Genomic DNA, 21,139 nt, shown 5'->3' with positions numbered 1-21,139 from the left:
CGCCATCTCAATACTCGAATGGTAACTATTGTTGCAGGAAAATTCTGCTAACGGTAGGTGTCGATCCCAACTATTTCCGAAATCAATAACACATGCTTGTAGCATGTCTTCAAGGGTCTGTATCGTCCTTTCACTTTGCCCATCAGTTTGTGGATGATACGCAGTACTCATGTCTAGACGAGTCCCCAATGCTTGTTGCAATGTCTGCCAAAATCTTGAAACAAATCTGCCATCCCTATCTAAGATAATAGAGACTGGTATTCCATGTCTGGAGACAACTTCCTTCAAGTATAATCGCGCCAACTTCTCCATTTTATCATCTTCTCTCATTGGCAGAAAGTGTGCTGACTTGGTAAGACGATCGACTATTACCCAAATTGTATCATAACCATTTGCAGTCCTTGGCAATTTAGTAATGAAATCCATGGTAATGTTTTCCCATTTCCATTCCGAGATTTCAGGTTGTTGAAGTAGACCTGATGGTTTCTAATGTTCAGCTTTCACCTTAGAACACTTCAAACATTCTCCTACGTATTTAGCAATATCGGCTTTCATACCTGGCCACCAAAAGTGTTTCTTGAGATCTTTGTACATCTTCCCCGCTCCGGGATGTATTAAATATCTGGTTTTATGTGCTTCCTTAAGTACCTTTTCTCTCACATCTCCAAACTTTGGTACCCAAATTCTTTTAGCCCTATACCGAGTTCCGTCTTCCCGAATATTAAGATGTTTCTCCGATCCTTTGGGTATTTCATTCTTCAACTTTCCTTCTTTTACAACTCCCTGTTGCGCCTCCTTTATTTGAGTAGTAAGGTTAGTACGAATAATTATATTCATAGCTTTTACCCGTATAGGTTCTCTGTCCTTTCTACTCAAAGCGTAGGCTACCACATTCGCCTTCCCCGGGTGGTAACGAATCTCAAAGTCATAATCATTCAACAATTCAATCCACCTACGCTGCCTCATGTTCAGTTGTTTCTGATTAAATATGTGTTGGAGACTTTTGTAGTCGGTATATATAATACTTTTGACCCCATATAAGTAGTGCCTCCAAGTCTTTAATGCAAAAACAACGGCGCCCAATTCCAAATCGCGAGTCGTATAATTTTGCTCGTGAATCTTCAATTGTCTGGACGCATAAGAAATTACCTTTGTTCGTTACATTAATACACAACCGAGGCCTTGCTTTGAGGTATCACAATATATCACAAAATCATCATTCCCTTCAGGCAATGACAATATAGGTGCCGTAGTTAACTTTTTCTTCAACAATTGAAACGCTTTCTCCTGCTCATCCTTCCATTCAAATTTCTTCCCTTTATGCGTTAATGCAGTCAAGGGTTTTGCTATTTTGGAAAAATCTTGGATGTACCTTCTGTAGTAACCAGCCAGTCCTAAAAATTGGCTTATATGCTTCAGAGTTTTCGGGGTTTCCCACTTTTCAACGGTTTCAATATTTGCCGAATCCACTTGAATACCTTCTTTGTTCACTATGTGATCGAGGAATTGAACTTCTTCCAACCAAAATGCACACTTTGAAAACTTAGCGTACAGTTTTTCTTTTCCTCAACAACTCTAGCACTTTTCTCAAATGTTCTTCGTGCTCTTGATCATTCTTTGAGTAAATAAGTATGTCATCGATGAAATGAAAATGATAAACTTTTCAAGGTATGGTCCACACACTCGGTTCATGAGGTCCATGAACACAGCTGGTGCGTTAGTCAACCCAAACGGCATAACCATAAACTCGTAATGACCGTAACTAGTCCTGAAAGTAGTCTTCGGAATATCATCCTCCTTCACCCGCATTTGATGATACCCGAAACGTAAATCGATCTTCGAATAAACCGACGAGCCTTGTAGTTGATCAAATAAGTCGTCGATTCTCAGTAGTGGGTAACGGTTCTTGATGGTAAGTTTGTTCAACTCTCGGTAGTCGATACACAAACTGAATGTACCATCATTCTTTTTGACAAACAAAACAGGAGCTCCCAATGGTGATGTACTTGGTCGTATAAAACCACGCTCTAAAATTTCTTGTAATTGGCTTTGGAGTTCCTTTATTTCGCTGGGTGAAAGTCTGTATGGAGCACGAGCTATTGGAGCATCTCCTGGTACAAGATCTATTTGAAATTTAACAGATCGGTGTGGAGGCAGTCCCAGTAATTCTTTCGAAAATACATCGGGAAATTCTTTTGCGACGGGAACATCATTGATGTTCTTTTCTTCGGTTTGTACTTTCTCGACATTTGCTAGAACAGCATAGCAACCTTTTCTTATTAGTTTTTGTGCCTTTAAATTACTAATAAGATTTAGCTTCGCATTGTTCTTTTCTCCGTACACCATTAAGGGATTTCCTTTTTCTCGTACAATGCGAATTGCATTTTTGTAACATAAGATTTCTGCTCTCTCCTTTTTTCAACCAATCCATGCCGATTATCACATCAAAACTCCCTAACTCTACTAGTATCAAATCAATCTTAAATATTTCGCTAACCAAATTAGTTTCTCGATTCCGACATATATTATCTGCTGTAATTAATTTACCGTTTGCTAATTCGAGTAAAAATTTGTTATCTAAAGGCGTCAATAGACAACTTAGTTTAGCACAAAAATCTATACTCATATAGCTTCTATCCACACCTGAATCAAATAAAACATAAGCAGATTTATTGTCAATAAGAAACGTACCCGTAACAAGCTCCGGGTCTTCCTGCGCTTCTGCCGTATTAATATTGAAAACTCTTCCGCGGCCCTGCCCACTAGTATTCCCCTGATTCGGGAAATTTCTACTAATGTGGCTCGGTTTTCCACATGCAAAGCAAACTATGATGGCATTATCTGTTCCGACATTATTTGTTCTTTTAATTTTGTTAAACTTTGGTCCGTAGGCCTCACACTTTGCCACACTATGACCATTTCTTCTACACCTAGTGCAAAATGTCGTGCAGAACCCCTGGTGATTCTCTTCACACCTTTGGCATGACTGTTTTTGGTTTTTGTTGCCATTGTTGTTATTGAGATTGTTGTTGGGGTTGTTTTTGTTGCTATTGTTGTTGTTGTTATTGTTGTTGGGACGGTTATTGTAGTTGTTGTTAGGACGTTTGTTGAAGTTGTTGTTGGAATTGATGTTGCGGTTGTTGGGATAGTTATTGCGATTGTGGTTGTGATTGTTGTTGTTGTATTGGTGACTCTTGTCATTGGTTTCTTCCCACTTTCTCTTGACTTGTTTCATGTTAGCCTCTTCAGTCATCTGCTCTTTAATCCTTCCTTCGATCTGGTTCACTAATTTGTGAGCCATTCGACTTGCCTTTTGTATGGAGGCGGGCTCGTGTGAACTCACATCTTCTTGAATCCTTTCCGGTAACCCTTTTACAAATGTGTCGATCTTCTCTTCTTCGTCTTCAAACGTTCTGGGACACAATAGGCACAATTCAGTGAATCGTCGTTCGTACGTGGTGATATCGAAACCTTGCGTTCGTAATCCTCTAAGCTCTACCTTGAGCTTGTTGACCTCGTTTCTGGGATGATACTGCTCGTTCATCAATTGCTTGAATGCTGACCACGGTAGTGCGTAAGCAGCATCTTGTCCTACCTGCTCGAGATAGGTATTCCACCATGTTAGCGCCGTACCTGTGAAGGTATGCGTAGCATACTTTACTTTGTCTTCTTCAGTACATTTACTTATGGCAAACACCGATTCAACCTTCTCGGTCCACCGTTTCAATCCAATTGGACCCTCGGTTCCATCAAATTCCAAAGGTTTGCAGGCAGTAATTCTTTGTAGGAGCATCCTATACAATTTCTTGTGAAATTAGTTCCACTGCTAGATCCAGAGTTATTGTTATTTTGCATCGCAGCCTGTACTGTGGCTATGTTTGCTGCAAGGAAAACACGGAAGTCTTCCTCGCTCATGTTCAAATTCTGACGAGTCGCCGGTGCCATTTCCTTCAAAAATAGCCCAAAAGAATTAAGTTAATCATATAGAATTTTAAGAGTAGTCAATAGTATTTCATAGCATAGTATGAACTTATTTATAAAAGCTTTTTCTTCATATTAGCGTTTTATATTTTTTAATTCGGGTAGTACCTACCCGTTAAGTTCATACTTAGTAGCTAATATACAATTCAACTACTACAATTCTATATGAAAAAACTGATTATAATAAAATTTCGCGTTCAAATTTTATACAATATTTTACAAACTTACAATACCGCTATTATACATATAGGATGAAATATAGCACATAATAACTTTGCTACTAGGCAGCTATAAAGGCAATTCTAGTTAATACGCAAGTTGTTCAGCAAAAGAAATAAAGACAAGTAATTCATAAGTCCATAAACAAGTCATGCATTCTGGTTTTACTAAGACGACTTCCCATCCTTGGTTTTGTGGAAAGTAACCGTTATGACCATTGGCTAGGCAGCATGTTGTAATGTTGTCAAAAGGACGAGGGTTTCGTAATGTCCAACAACCCCGTAATAATCTAAAAACCTTGTTTCTCACCCCAACTACTGAATACGTCACCTGTGGGAATGTTTCATTTAATAGTTGTAATCCGATGTTCTTTTTCTCACTTTGGTGAGAAGCGAACATCACTAACCCGTAAGTATAACATACTTCTTTATGTTGCATGTTAGAAGCTCTTTCTAACTCATGAAATCCTATGTTGGGATATGTTGAGTCAAAATAGGTTCTTAACCCGTAGCGTAAAATTGCATTTGGGTTCCCCGCATTTAATGCTTTAAAGAAAACACGGCGTAACTTACGGTCTCCCCAATGTGATATACCCCACCTATCAAAGGAAAGCCTTTTATAAACTAAGGCATTTCTGGAAAGTCTTTCAAATGTTTGACAAGTTAATTTAGCCATAACTAATTGTGCTGATGAATTCTGACCGACTCTAGACAAGATTTCCTCAATCATATCCTCTGGTAGGTCTTCTAAAATATTCGGTTGTCTACCCTTAACGTCTATTTTGTTTTTATACTGTAAAATAGACAAGGATTAGATTCATAAAAGATAATTAACAAACAATACAAGCAATTTTTACATAGAACATAAAAGTACAAGCACACTACAATACATATAATATACAACATGATTACAACTCCCTAATCTGAATCACTGGTTTCTTCTTCTTCGGACTTGGTTCATTTTCCTAATTTTCTAGGGATATATGGTGTTCCTCTAATATGAGCCGTCGTTTTCCATAATGGTTTAGAAAAACCTGGTGGTTTAGAGGTTCCCGGGTTATTGTTACAATTTAGGAAATACAGAGGTTGCCGATACCTATAAAGCTCATCGGGGTTGGAATCAGGTTTCTCTATTTTATACCTTTTCCCTTATTATTTTCTTTTACTTTATTAAATTGGGTCGAGGTAATTTCTATAACATCATCGGAATCCTCATCGGGATTCAATTCATTGGAAAATTGGTAATCTTCCCAATATTTTGCTTCCTCGGCGGAAACACCATTGACCATTTTTAACTTTGGTCCGTTGGTTGAGGATTTTCTTTTATTTAATCGATTTACTGTAGGTATCAATATTTCTTCCTCCGGAACCTCTTCTTCTTCCGGTTCCTCCTCTTCCGGTTCCTCCTCTTCTGGTTCCTCCTCTTCCGGTTCCTCCTCTTCTGGTTCCTCTTCGGGAATTTGTGAATCTTCTAAAAGTATATTCGACTCTTCATTATTATTAGGTGAGTCAATGGGATTTGTACTAGAGGTAGACATCTATCACACAATATCAAACACGTTGAGAGATTAATATATTTACATGTTAATAATATATAGTTTCCAACAAAAACTGTAAAGCAATCGTTTTTGAAGAAAAACACGGTCGAAGTCCAGACTCACTAATGCATCCTAAGAAACTCGGTAAGACACACTAATGCAAAAATTCTGGTTCTCTAAGACCAATGCTCGGATACCAACTGAAATGTCCCATTCATATCGATTATAAACGTTCCATATTAATTGATTTCGTTGCGAGGTTTTGACCTCTATATGAGACGTTTTTCAAAGACTGCATTCGTTTTTAAAACAAACCATAACCTTTATTTTATCGACAAGGTTAAAAAGACACCACCTAGATTATCCAGAAATGATAATCTAAAAATATCACACTTACACACTACCGATACATATTGGTTTACAACATTAATATGTTACAATAAAATAATCTCGAATGCAGTTTTAAACAATATTATACAAGCAAGCTGACACCAAATCTTGTCCATATATTAGCATGCAACAGCTGAAGCTCTTAGTAATCACCTGAGAATAAACATGCTTTAAACGTCAACAAAAATGTTAGTGAGTTATAGGTTTAACCTATATATTTATCAAATTGTAATAATAGACCACAAGATTTCATATTTCAATATACATCCCATACATAGAGATTAAAATCATTCATATGGTGAACACCTGGTAACTGACATTAACAAGATGCATATAAGAATATCCCCTATCATTCCGGAAAATCCATCGGACATGATAAAACAACATCGAAGTACTAAAGCATCCGCAACCATAGATGGGGTTCGTTAGGCCCAATAGATATATCTTTAGGATTCGCGTCAATTAGTAGATCGATTTACTAATTCTTAGGTTACCAAGCAAAAAGGGGCATATTCGGCTTCGATCATTCACCCATATAATGTAGTTTCATTTACTTGTGTCTATTTCGTAAAACATTTATAAAACTGCATATATTCTCATCCCAAAATATTAGATTTTAAAAGTGGGACTATAACTCACTTTCACAGATTTTTACTTCGTCGGGAAGTAAGACTTGGCTACTGGTCGATTCACAAACCTATAACAAATATGTACATATATATCAAAGTATGTTCAAAATATATTTACAACATTTTTAATACATTTTACTGTTTTAAGTTTATTAAGTCAGTTGTCCTCGTTAGTAACCTACAACTAGTTGTCCACAGTTAGATGTACAGAAATAAATCGATATATATTATCCTGAATCAATCCATGACCCAGTGTATACACGACTCAGGCTAGATCATAACTCAAAGTATATATATTTTTGGAATCAACCTCAACCCTGTATAGCTAACTCCAACATTACTGCATATAGAGTGTCTATGGTTGTTCCAAATAATATATATACATGGGTCGATATGATATGTCAAAACATTTGCATACGTGTCTATGGTATCCCAAGATTACATAATATATTAGAATACATGTATAATACAATATGAGTTAGCTAGGATATGATTAATATAGATTTGTTACCAATTTTAACGTAGTTACAACAAGCAAAAATATCCAATCTTGTTTTACCCATAACTTCTTCGTTTTAAATCCGTTTTGAGTGATTCAAGTTGCTATGGTTTCATATTGAACTTAATTTTATGAATCGAAACAGAAAAAATATAAGTTTATAGTCAAAAATATAGGTTACAAGTCGTTTTTGTAAAGGTATTCATTTCAGTCGAAAGAACGACGTCTAGATGACCATTTTGGAAAACATACTTCCACTTTGAGTTTAACCATGATTTTTGGATATAGTTTCATGTTCATATGAAAAATCATTTTTCCAGAAGAACAACTTTTAAATCAAAGTTTATCATAGTTTTTAATTAACTAACCCAAAACAGCCCACGGTGTTACTACGACGGCGTATATTCGATTTTACAGTGTTTTTCATATTTTCAGGTTTTAATTCATTAAGTTAGCATATCATATAGATATAGAACATGTGTTTAGTTTATTTTTAAAGTCAAATTAGAAGGATTAGCTTTTGTTTGCTAACAAGTTTAGAATTAACTAAACTATGTTCAAGTAATTACAAGTTTAAACCTTCGAATAAGGTAGTTTTATATATATGAATCGAATGATGTTATGAACATCATTAATACCTCAAGTTTAGTAGGTAAACCTACTAGAAATGATGAAAAAATAACTTGAGCTTCAAAGGATTTTGATGCCTTGGAAGTTCTTGAAATAGAATCATGACACAAAAACAAGTTCAAGTAAGATTATTACTCGAATTAAGATAGTTATAGTTATAGAAATTGAATCAAAGCTTGAATATGAATATTACCTTGATTTAGAAAGATAACCTACTGTAAATAACAAAGGTTTCTTGATCTTAGATGATTGCTTGGAATGGATTAGGAAACTTGGAAGTAAACTTGTAAACTTGGAAGTGTTCTTCATGTGTTCTTGAGTAATTGTTTTTATGATGATTATAGGTAATAACAGTGAAGACCCGTCCTAATCCATCCAGACGAAGTCCATATCGATTACAAATGATTCACAACAGTTGATTACATCGCGAGGTAATTGACCTCTATATGATAAATTTTACAAACATTGCATTCGTTTTTAAAAGACAAACTTTCGTTACATCGACAGTTGACAGGCATGTAAAGCATTTCATAATATATCCAAATATAATTGACTTAATAATAATCTTGATGAACTCAACGACTCGAATGCAACATCTTTTGAAATATGTCATGAATGACTACAGGTAATATCTCTAATATGAGCAAATGCACAGCGGAAGATTTCTTTCGTACCTGAGAATAAACATGCTTTAAAGTGGCAACCAAAAGGTTGGTGAGTTCATTAGTTTATCATAAAGAATCATTTCATAATTTTAATAGACCACAAGATTTCATACTTCCATTTCTCATAATCATAAGTCCCATGCATAGAGACAAAAATATCATTCATATGGATTGAACACCTGGTAACCGACATTCACAATATGTATATAAGAATATCCCCATCATTCCGGGATCCTCCTTCGAACATGATATAAATTTCGTAGTACTAAAGCATCCGGTACTTTGGATGGGGCTTGTTGGGCCCGATAGATCTATCTTTAGAGTTCGCGTCAATTAGGGTGTCTGTTCCCTAATTCTTAGATTACCAGACTAAAAAGGGGCATATTCTGTTTAATAATCCAACCATAGAATGTAGTTTCGATCACTTGTGTCTATTTCGTAAAGCATTTATAAAACCAGCGCATGTATTCTCAGTCCCAAAAATATATATTGCAAAAGCATTTAAAAAGGGAGCAAATGAAACTCACCTATTGTATTTTGTAGTAAAAATACATATGACGATATTAAACAAGTGTAGGGTTGGCCTCGGGTTCACGAACCTATATCAATTGTATATCTATTAAAACATATAATCAACATATAATAATAATCAAACTAGTTTATGTAAATTCCGTATTTAGTTTAGTAATGTATTTGTTATTTAAAAAAAATTATATATTTAATGTTTTAATTATATAAAATTTATACTAGATTGCAATTAGAATATATATATATTTTATTTAATATATCTTAACTTATGTTTTATCTACATTTATTCTGTATATACATTTAAAGTAATTTGATGTTTATAGTTATATCAATGTATATATTCATATTTAATTAGTATTATATCAATAATTCCTTATATGTATCATTTATATACGAATATGTTTAATATATAATTATATGTAATAAAAATATGTGTTTTTATGTATAGTATTTATTTGTCATGAAAATAATGGGAATAACAATAAGTTTTTAAAAAGAAATGATAGTTTTAAAAATAAAGTCAATCTTATTAAAAAATGATAATAATAATAATAATATTAGTACTTATTACTTAATAATAATAGTAATAATAATAATAATAATAATAATAATAATAATAATAATAATAATAATAATAATAATAATATTAATATTAATATTAATACTTAATACTAATACCACGCGTTTTATTTAGGGTTTCCTAAAGCAGATCGAACCAGATCGAGATAGTAGAAGCAATTCGCAGAGAGAAAGGTTATCATCGAACCAATCCATCAACAATTATCATCGTTATTACCAATCTTCTTCATCATTGATTCTCGATTATAACTAGAACAGAAGAAAGATGATGTAGTCTTCCGGTGGTGTTTGGGGTTGAATACGAATAAGAAACAGAACAGATTCGATCTTGTAGGTTCTGGTCATCAAACTTTAACAATAGCAGGTAATTGATCCCTTATTATTCTTTTAATTTCTTCATCCCTTTATAAATTATTTCTGTATTTTATTTATAAAATTTTTTTTTCCTTCTGAACCGAACATGGACATTAAAGGTGGGAAGATTTTATATAATATTGATGATGAAACTGGGGTATTTTGGAATAGGTAGTGAGGGTGATTGATTGGCGGTTTGATTGAATGGAAACCCTAATTAGAAGTTGCAGAGTGTGTAGCAGCAACATGGGATTGCAAGTCTGATAATGGTTGTTTGCAGGGGGTTTATTGAATCACGATGGTTTCACATAATCTTCTTCATATGCAACAGGTATGATCCTTATTAATTCGTCTGGAAGGATAGCCAAGTTATAATCAGTCAATCAGGTACATATATATTTATATGATAAATCTTGATTTCTCTTACTGATACAATTTGGTTTGGATTATACTTAATCAGTTAAAGTCTTCATGATTTTAAAGTTTACTAATTGTTTTTACTAAAAGGTTATGGTTTGTAGACTATCTCATATTGATTGGTTTGTGGTTTCATTATAAATGAGGATATGAAAATTTGGTTGCTATGGAAAAGAACATGGGCAGGTTGTTTGAGAGTAGTTACAAGGTAGTTGAGTTTTGTCACGACAATCCTTGGATCATGAGTGAAGGTATTATATCAAATATTTGTATCACTTTATTTTATGTAGTTTAAGTAAAGTCTTATATGTCTATTAACCATACTCTTACTTTTCATGTTTGCATAGTTGTATTTTATCATGTGATTTAATAGAAATCAAAGGTTCGTTATGGGTGGCTTTCGTTAACTATACCCATTTGTGACTGCAGAACAGAATAATAAAAGTGATAGGGTTTCGGCTGTGAGTCTTACCAGAATTGCAGCAGCAACATTTGAAGATAATGGTGTTGATGTTTCAAGTGGATTTCGGGTCTGGGTTGAAGATTGATACAGAAACAGATAGCTAAAGCCGTAGCACATAATGCAGGTCAGTTAGTGGTGTTTGGTTTGTTTGTGCAAGTAAAACAGAAATAAACAAGCTGTAGCAGCAGTCCTTTATGGTGGTGTAAAATGATCATCATGTGCTTGGTGTTTTGGTGTCGATTACGGGTGGTGGTAGAGGGTTTTGGTTCAAAGATTTATGACAAAGAAAGCAAGAAATAAGAACATAGCGAATAACAGTAATATTATGATCAAGGTAGAGGTCATATGGTGATTGTTTCGTACAGTAGCAGTCGTAGGGTTATTGTTTGCTCGATTCAAACCGAAACAGAAACATAATTGTAACAGTTGCAGTTTAGATGATGTAAAAGATGGTGTGAATGATTTTGATCGATGATGGTGTTGGGTCTTCTTTATAGTTATAACAGGAACAAGATCATAACAGAATGTGGTTGTCTTTGTGGTGGATTGTGGTGATCTAGGTGTCGGGTTGTTCATGGTGGGATTATGGTTCGAAATGTGGTAGTGAAAGATGAGATGTGTGGTTAACTGGAAATGGGTTCTTTTTTGTGTTGGTTATCTCATATGCCAATGTATATGTAATGTATATATAGATATAAAGGTAGATAGTGCTAGGTAAGAAAAATGGTGTTGGCATCTTTTGATAATACGATTGCAAAAATAAAACAATTGCAAGTGGGGTGGTTGTGGTTATCAAAGAATGTATCAATATATCCATATCACATAGTGTCAAACAAACATAGTACTGAATTATTATATTAATTATATTATTAAATTTAAAAGAAGTGAAATGTGAAATGAAACGTACAGTTAGCAGCCTTTAAATTGAAATTTTGTGCCGACAATTTTATCTCCCATAGTATATAGTGCTCCGTTGTTAATTAGTTGCGGATAAAAGTTTTCATAAAAATTCCATACATTTAAATTAACTATTTTTTATTTATTTTGGTCATTATGGTATAAAATTCGATCATTAACTATTAAATAAAAAATTACATTAGTTATTCACTCCCAATCCCAAGTAAAGTGTGAAAAGTTTTAAAATTAAACAAATAGTTCCTAAATATATATTTTTTAATAAGCCTATAACTCATTTTCGGATCATCATTTATTTTAAAATCACATAAGTTCTACTTAACTCCTCTAGATAATAATCGAAATGTCCAACAAGTATTACAATCATTTAATATTTATTTTTAATATACTTTATTTATATATAGTTATGTTTTAAATAATAATTATTATAATATCATATTTTATTTTATTTTACAAATAAATTTTTAACAACAACATATAATACATCAAATTATAATTTTGAATTATTATTTATATATACATACACACATATCTATTTACAATTAATTGTTCGTGAATCGTCGAGAGCAGTCGAATGTCAAATGAATATATTAAACACAGTTCAAAGTTTTTGAGACTTCAACATTACAGGCTTTGCTTATTGTGTTGGAACATATAAAGATTAAGTTTTAATTTGGTCGGAAATTTCCGGGTCGTCACAGTACCTACCCGTTAAAGAAATTTCGTCCCGAAATTTGAGTGAGATGGTCATGGTTAACAATAAAAATGTTTTCATGACGAAAATGAGTTGATAAATAGAGTTTTATCATCATTGAGTAACATGGATAAAAATAACTCGATTATTCGAAGAGTACGAATGAAGCTATCACCCAAGAGTGAAATAGGAAAATAAAGATTCATCTTAACTTTTAACAGAGTCAGGGTTGATTTTCGGAATTCAAGGGATTTAAAGAAAATTTTCGAAATCTAAAAGATTTGATTCTTCGGCGAGTAAGGAAATTAAGATCTCTATAATTAATGCGGAAATCTGCCTTGATTTCTTTGTCTGGTATATTTACTATAATTGAACTTCTTCCGTTCCATTACTTTCACCATTCCTATACTTTCTTCCTCTATTTCTACTTCTAAAATATTGTGGAAATGATCCATCCAGTTCTGATTCTTGATATTTTCCTATCTATGTATCTGTCATCCTTCTTTTCAATCTCCCATCAGAAAATTTGTTTACTTCTACTATTGCCTTGGGGGATACTATTCTTAATTATACCGTATCTTTATATTGCTATTTGTATTAATATCCACGGTTTGTAACTTCTGTGTTGTTATTGGATTTTATATCTTCCTTTATATTTCAATGTCCCTGCTTCTGTCTCCTATAATTATTGTCATCCACAGTTAATGCGCTCTCTTATTTGCTGCGATTTATACCCCCTTTCTATTTCAGAGCTTCATGCTTTTGTTTACTTTTTGCAAGTAACGGTCCAGAATTCATAGGTATGGAGTTTCGAATTATCATAATATACAAGGTAGAAAGGAAAGGTAGTAGCACGATTTGTTTTGTCAAATTACCTGAATCACTGAGAATAGAACTATCACGAATATATTTTCTTGATATGTTCAGAAGTTAAGCAGAATGAAAGAGTTATGTAACATGGCACATGATGACGTTATAATCTGTGAATCATCCTGTTCCATTTAGAAACTCAGCATGACTTACTGTAATATAATCACGTTGATCAAGTGTCATTATATTATACTAACTCATGCATCAATTTCCCAACATTACTTCAATAACATTCATATTTTAAGCTCCAAAGTTTACATAATATAGAAACTAACAGTTTCTATATGATGTAACACTGATAGCACTAATAGATTAATGATTCAGATAAGATTAGTTATGAAAATATTTCCAGAAATATAGAGGATATTTATAATGAAAGATATGATGATATCTTGGAATTTCTAATATCGATGGATGATGAAGGAGATTTATCCTTAAGGGTTTAGATTTGGAAGCAAGGTATTCGCTAAAGATTTCATCAGAAACAGAATCATTTGGATTCTTTAAAGTCAAAGTTATTCCTTGTGATTTGTCCACTGCTTCCTTCATAGTTTCGCATGATCCGCTTTTCGGTACTAACTTTTCTATTGAATGTTTCCAATATAATGTTACACAGGAAGCACGAAGAGGTATATAATTTCGGACGAGAATATTTATGAAAATATCCTCAGAAATATCGAAGATATTGATGATGATATTTTGGAATTTCTAAGTTCGATGGTTGATGGAGAAAGATTTTCCGCAAGATTTTAATATGACTTCGGAGCAAGATATTCTCTAAAGATTTCAACGGATCTAGATTTGTCTGGGTTCTATGAATTTAGGGTATGTTACTTGTATTTCTCCTTGGTTTCCTTTATGGTTAGCTCAATCCGTTTTCCAGTTCCAACGTTTCTGAGCTTTTCCAACATACTATTCTTTATCATAAAATTTCCGACGACTAAGGTCGTTTACGATTGCCTACAGTTTCTGCTGCTTCATTCAGCTTTTTCAACATACAGAGTATCGATTCGTAAACTGGGTACCTTTTCAAAATTTTTGAATTGAAGGTCGTAATTCTAGGAGATAATTATTATATATACAATTGTTGATGTAGATATGCTGTGAGTTTTCAAAGTACTGATTGCCGATTCCTCTACATTTACTGCTACCATATCTGAATCATTGGTTATCGTTTTGAGATGCTTTCAAGATAATTGTGTTTTTAGATGATTAAACGCTGAAGGTAATATGGTGGAATATAACAGGTTCTCCGATAATAATAAAAGAGTACACATATAAATCAAGGTTATAATAAGGTTGTTTTGAACGAAAAGTCAAAGTTGACTTGCTGGAGCTGTGACAAAATTTACTAATTCAGAAAGGGATTGCAAAGTTATTTTGGGTAATAATAAGACAAAAAATTAGCATAGCTATGTTTTAAACGTTTACTCAGTTGCCGAGAGTTTCTCAGGTGAAAAGTTATATGCATCAATCTTTTCTTCCGTAGATGAAATGCGGCTGATTTATCCTCTCGATTGAGGTGTTTTCAAGAATTACGAAAGGTTTGGACGCAGATTGTAATCGTCAAGATACAAATGAGGTTTTAGGGTGAAATCAAGTGGCAAACTTGAAGATTTGTTTAGTTTCATATGTCATAATTAATATTTTAATTCATTTTAATTGTCCAATGTTGGTAGTCCTCGATTGATAGTCCGCGGTTAGCAAATCAACAATTTATATATAATTTAATATATAATATTCGAATTAATCAATACGTATCGTGACCCGTATTCGTCTCAGACTCGATCACAACTCAAAGTATATATATATATATATATATATATATATATATATATATATATATATAGATGGGTCGATATGATATGTCAAAACATTGTATACGTGTCCAGATATTTAAAATGCGTAAATAACAGAATGACGATAAATAAAGTGCGTAAAATAAATAACAGAAATTAAATGACGATAAGTAAAATTGCGAGAATGTAAATTGCGATAATTAAATTGCGATAAATAAAATGTAACCAGTTAGCGAGGAACAGTTAGCTAGGATCTTGTTACCATGATTTCTTAACAAAATTTCATATTGTTAATTAGTCTGTTTCTAATCAATTTTTTTTTTATTGTGTTCATTATTTCTTCATTATGCCACTTGTTGAATTCTGATAAATCAAAATCCAAATTTGAAATTGGATGAATATGGTTATTCTGTGGTGAACGAATTTGTATATCGGTGGATGTAAATATGATAGTAAATGACTGTTGAATCAAATTCGAAGAACGTACAATGTAACTTATTAATGTGAAATTTTAAATATTCCTCGGGTATTACCTACCCGTTAAAATATTTTCACCATTAACAGTTTGTACAAGAGAATTTTTAATTACAATCTTTATGAAAACATATATACATATATATTTTCTTCAGATGTACTCATGGATTTAATAAGTTAACATGATATTAAACTCATTTGCTTTTCGGTTGGAACTAGAATAAATAATCTCTAAAACTTTAGAGATTACATATTCGTCATGTCGAACGAAGATAAATGAGCTAGAACGATACGTAGAACGAAGATCATACTCAAAGTACAGACGATGATATTGAAGCATGGATTGTTGATGGTACTGGTACTGTTATTGATGGTACTGTTGGTGCCGGTGATGTTGCTGAAGCTGGTACATTTTGCACCATATTCTCCGAATTGATTATTCGAGCGCGAAGTTCGTTGACTTATTACTCCAGGATGATTGTCGGTCAGAACGAGCGGATGAATAAGGTTTAGAATTGTGGATAGAATATGATCTTGTCGAGTTACCCTGGAAATGAGACTAAAAATGGTGTCTCGAACAGGTTCGCCGGTATACGCTTCAGGTTCATTATCAAGAGGTGAATTCAGTTGGTGGAAGGGATTGCCTTCTGCGCGTTTCCATTAATTAAGTCAACTACGAACCCATTAGATGAATTGATAATGGATGATTGGTTGATTCATGCCGATGACGCTGTTTTCGGAGCTTAGGTGAACATCTAGGTCGGAATAACTATCGGAATAGCTATCGAAATCTGAGGGACTCGAACTGGTTGCAGGATTCATCTCGTACGATCAGATGAAGGATTTTCGATAAGAAATAGGTTATAGGATGTAGATTAGTACCCTGCAATACATAATTTACATATGCATACATAATACTAAAATCCCATAAGTTACGGAGAAATCTACAAAAGTTGTCAGGCAAAGTTAGAGTAACAGATACGCTAAGATATAAAGTAGCAGATATGCTAAGATAAGAATTTTGGTCTTTACACTATTCATGCAGTCAATGCAGTAAAACGTGTCTAGACTAAGAATGATAAGCAGGTAATTTCCTAAGGATGATAAGCAGATGATTTCCGACTCGGAATGATAAGCAAAATTTTTGACATGCAGACACGGTCGAAGTCCAGACTTACTAATGCATCCTAACGACTTATCAGTTAGACATACTAATGCAAGACCTGGTTCGCTAAGACCACCGCTCTGATACCAACTGTGAAGACCCGTCCTAATCCATCCGGACGAAGTCCATATCGATTACAAACGATTCACAACAGTTGATTACATCGCGAGGTAATTGACCTCTATATGATAAATTTTACAAACATTGCATTCGTTTTTAAAAGACAAACTTTCGTTACATCGACAGTTGACAGGCATGTAAAGCATTTCATAATATATTCAAATATAATTGACTTAATAATAATCTAGATGAACTCAACGACTCGAATGCAACATCTTTTGAAATATGTCATGAATGACTCCAGGTAATATCTCTAATATGAGCAAATGCACAGCGGAAGATTTCTTTCGTACCTGAGAATAAACATGCTTTAAAGTGTCAACCAAAAGGTTGGTGAGTTCATTAGTTTATCATCAAGAATCATTTCATAATTTTAATAGACCACAAGATTTCATACTTCCATTTCTCATAATCATACGTCCCATGCATAGAGACAAAAATATCATTCATATGGATTGAACACCTGGTAACCGACATTCACAATATGTATATAAGAATATCCCCATCATTCCGGGATCCTCCTTCGGACATGATACAAATTTCTAAGTACTAAAGCATCCGGTACTTTGGATGGGGCTTGTTGGGCCCGATAGATCTATCTTTAGAGTTCGCGTCAATTAGGGTGTCTGTTCCCTAATTCTTAGATTACCAGACTAAAAAGGGGCATATTCGGTTTAATAATCCAACCATAGAATGTAGTTTCGATCACTTGTGTCTATTTCGTAAAGCATTTATAAAAGCAGCGCATGTATTCTCAGTCCCAAAAATATATATTGCAAAAGCATTTAAAAAGGGAGCAAATGAAACTCACCTATTGTATTTTGTAGTAAAAATACATATGACGACATTAAACAAGTGTAGGGTTGGCCTCGGGTTCACGAACCTATATCAATTGTATATCTATTAAAACATATAATCAACATATAATAATAATCAAACTAGTTTATGTAAATTCCGTATTTTGTTTAGTAATGTATTTGTTATTTAAAAAAAAATTTATATATTTAATGTTTTAATTATATAAAATTTATACTAGATTGCAATTAGAATATATATATTTTATTTAATATATCTTAACTTATGTTTTATCTACATTTATTCTGTATATACATTTAAAGTAATTTGATGTTTATAGTTATATCAATGTATATATTCATATATAATTAGTATTATATCAATAATTCGTTATATGTATCATTTATATACGAATATGTTTAATATATAATTATATGTAATAAAAATATGTGTTTTTATGTATAGTATTTATTTGTCATGAAAATAATGGTAATAACAATAAGTTTTTAAAAAGAAATGATAGTTTTAAAAATAAAGTCAATCTTATTAAAAATGATAATAATAATAATAATAATAATAATATTAGTACTTATTACTTAATAATAATAGTAATAATAATAATAATAATAATAATAATAATAATAATAATATTAATATTAATATTAATACTTAATACTAATACCACGCGTTTTATTTAGGGTTTCCTAAAGCAGATCGAACCAGATCGAGATAGTAGAAGCAATTCGCAGAGAGAAAGGTTATCATCGAACCAATCCATCAACAATTATCATCGTTATTACCAATCTTCTTCATCATTGATTCTCGATTATAACTGGAACAGAAGAAAGATGCTGTAGTCTTCCAGTGGTGTTTGGGGTTGAATACGAATAAGAAACAGAACAGATTCGATCTTGTAGGTTCTGGTCATCAAACTTTAACAATAGCAGGTAATTGATCCCTTATTATTCTTTTAATTTCTTCATCCCTTTATAAATTATTTCTGTATTTTATTTTTAAATTTTTTTTTTCTTCTGAACCGAACATGGACATTAAAGGTGGGAAGATTTTATATAATATTGATGATGAAACTGGGGTATTTTGGAATAGGTAGTGAGGGTGATTGATTGGCGGTTTGATTGAATGGAAACCCTAATTAGAAGTTGCAGAGTGTGTAGCAGCAACATGGGATTGCAAGTCTGATAATGGTTGTTTGCAGGGGGTTTATTGAATCACGATGGTTTCACATAATCTTCTTCATATGCAACAGGTATGATCCTTATTAATTCGTCTGGAAGGATAGCCAAGTTATAATCAGTCAATCAGGTACATATATATTTATATGATAAATCTTGATTTCTCTTACTGATACAATTTGGTTTGGATTATACTTAATCAGTTAAAGTCTTCATGATTTTAAAGTTTACTAATTGTTTTTACTAAAAGGTTATGGTTTGTAGACTATCTCATATTGATTGGTTTGTGGTTTCATTATAAATGAGGATATGAAAATTTGGTTGCTATGGAAAAGAACATGGGCAGGTTGTTTGAGAGTAGTTACAAGGTAGTTGAGTTTTGTCACGACAATCCTTGGATCATGAGTGAAGGTATTATATCAAATATTTGTATCACTTTATTTTATGTAGTTTAAGTAAAGTCTTATATGTCTATTAACCATACTCTTACTTTTCATGTTTGTATAGTTGTATTTTATCATGTGATTTAATAGAAATCAAAGGTTCGTTATGGGTGGCTTTCGTTAACTATACCCATTTGTGACTGCAGAACAGAATAATAAAAGTGATAGGGTTTCGGCTGTGAGTCTTACCAGAATTGCAGAAGCAACATTTGAAGATAATGGTGTTGATGTTTCAAGTGGATTCCGGGTCTGGGTTGAAGATTGATACAGAAACAGATAGCTAAAGCCAATGCAGGTCAGTTAGTGGTGTTTGGTTTGTTTGTGCAAGTGAAACAGAAATAAACAAGCTGTAGCAGCAGTCCTTTATGGTGGTGTAAAATGATCATCATGTGCTTGGTGTTTTGGTGTCGATTACGGGTGGTGGTAGAGGGTTTTGGTTCAAAGATTTATGACAAAGAAAGCAAGAAATAAGAACATAGCGAATAACAGTAATATTATGATCAAGGTAGAGGTCATATGGTGATTGTTTCGTACAGTAGCAGTCGTAGGGTTATTGTTTGCTCGATTCAAACCGAAACAGAAACATAATTGTAACAGTTGCAGTTTAGATGATGTAAAAGATGGTGTGAATGATTTTGATCGATGATGGTGTTGGGTCTTCTTTATAGTTATAACAGGAACAAGATCATAACAGAATGTGGTTGTCTTTGTGGTGGATTGTGGTGATCTAGGTGTCGGGTTGTTCATGGTGGGATTATGGTTCGAAATGTGGTAGTGAAAGATGAGATGTGTGGTTAACTGGAAATGGGTTCTTTTTTGTGTTGGTTATCTCATATGCCAATGTATATGTAATGCATATATAGATATAAAGGTAGATAGTGCTAGGTAAGAAAAATGGTGTTGGCATCTTTTGATAATACGATTGCAAAAATAAAACAATTGCAAGTGGGGTGGTTGTGGTTATCAAAGAATGTATCAATATATCCATATCACATAGTGTCAAACAAACATAGTACTGAATTATTATATTAATTATATTATTAAATTTAAAAGAAGTGAAATGTGAAATGAAACGTATAGTTAGCAGCCTTTAAATTGAAATTTTGTGCTGACAATTTTATCTCCCATAGTATATAGTGCTCCGTTGTTAATTAGTGGCGGATAAAAGTTTTCATAAAAATTCCATACATTTAAATTAACTATTTTTTATTTATTTTGGTCATTATGGTATAAAATTCGATCATTAACTATTAAATAAAAAATTACATTAGTTATTCACTCCCAATCCCAAGTAAAGTGTGAAAAGTTTTAAAATTAAACAAATAGTTCCTAAATATATATTTTTTAATAAGCCTATAACTCATTTTCGGATCATCATTTATTTTAAAATCACATAAGTTCGACTTAACTCCTCTAGATAATAATCGAAATGTCCAACGAGTATTACAATCATTTAATATTTATTTTTAATATACTTTATTTATATATAGTTATGTTTTAAATAATAATTATTATAATATCATATTTTATTTTATTTTACAAATAAATTTTTAACAACAACATATAATACATCAAATTATAATTTCGAATTATTATTTATATATACATACACACATATCAATTTAAAATTAATTGTTCGTGAATCGTCGAGAGCAGTCGAATGTCAAATGAATATATTAAACACAGTTCAAAGTTTTTGAGACTTCAACATTACAGGCTTTGCTTATTGTGTTGGAACATATAAAGATTAAGTTTTAATTTGGTCGGAAATTTCCGGGTC

This window comes from Rutidosis leptorrhynchoides, chromosome 8 (assembly GCF_046630445.1).
Source record: "Rutidosis leptorrhynchoides isolate AG116_Rl617_1_P2 chromosome 8, CSIRO_AGI_Rlap_v1, whole genome shotgun sequence".
NCBI lineage: Eukaryota > Viridiplantae > Streptophyta > Magnoliopsida > Asterales > Asteraceae > Rutidosis > Rutidosis leptorrhynchoides.
The sequence above is the reverse complement of the archived record's forward strand: the minus strand, read 5'-3'. Positions refer to the sequence as shown.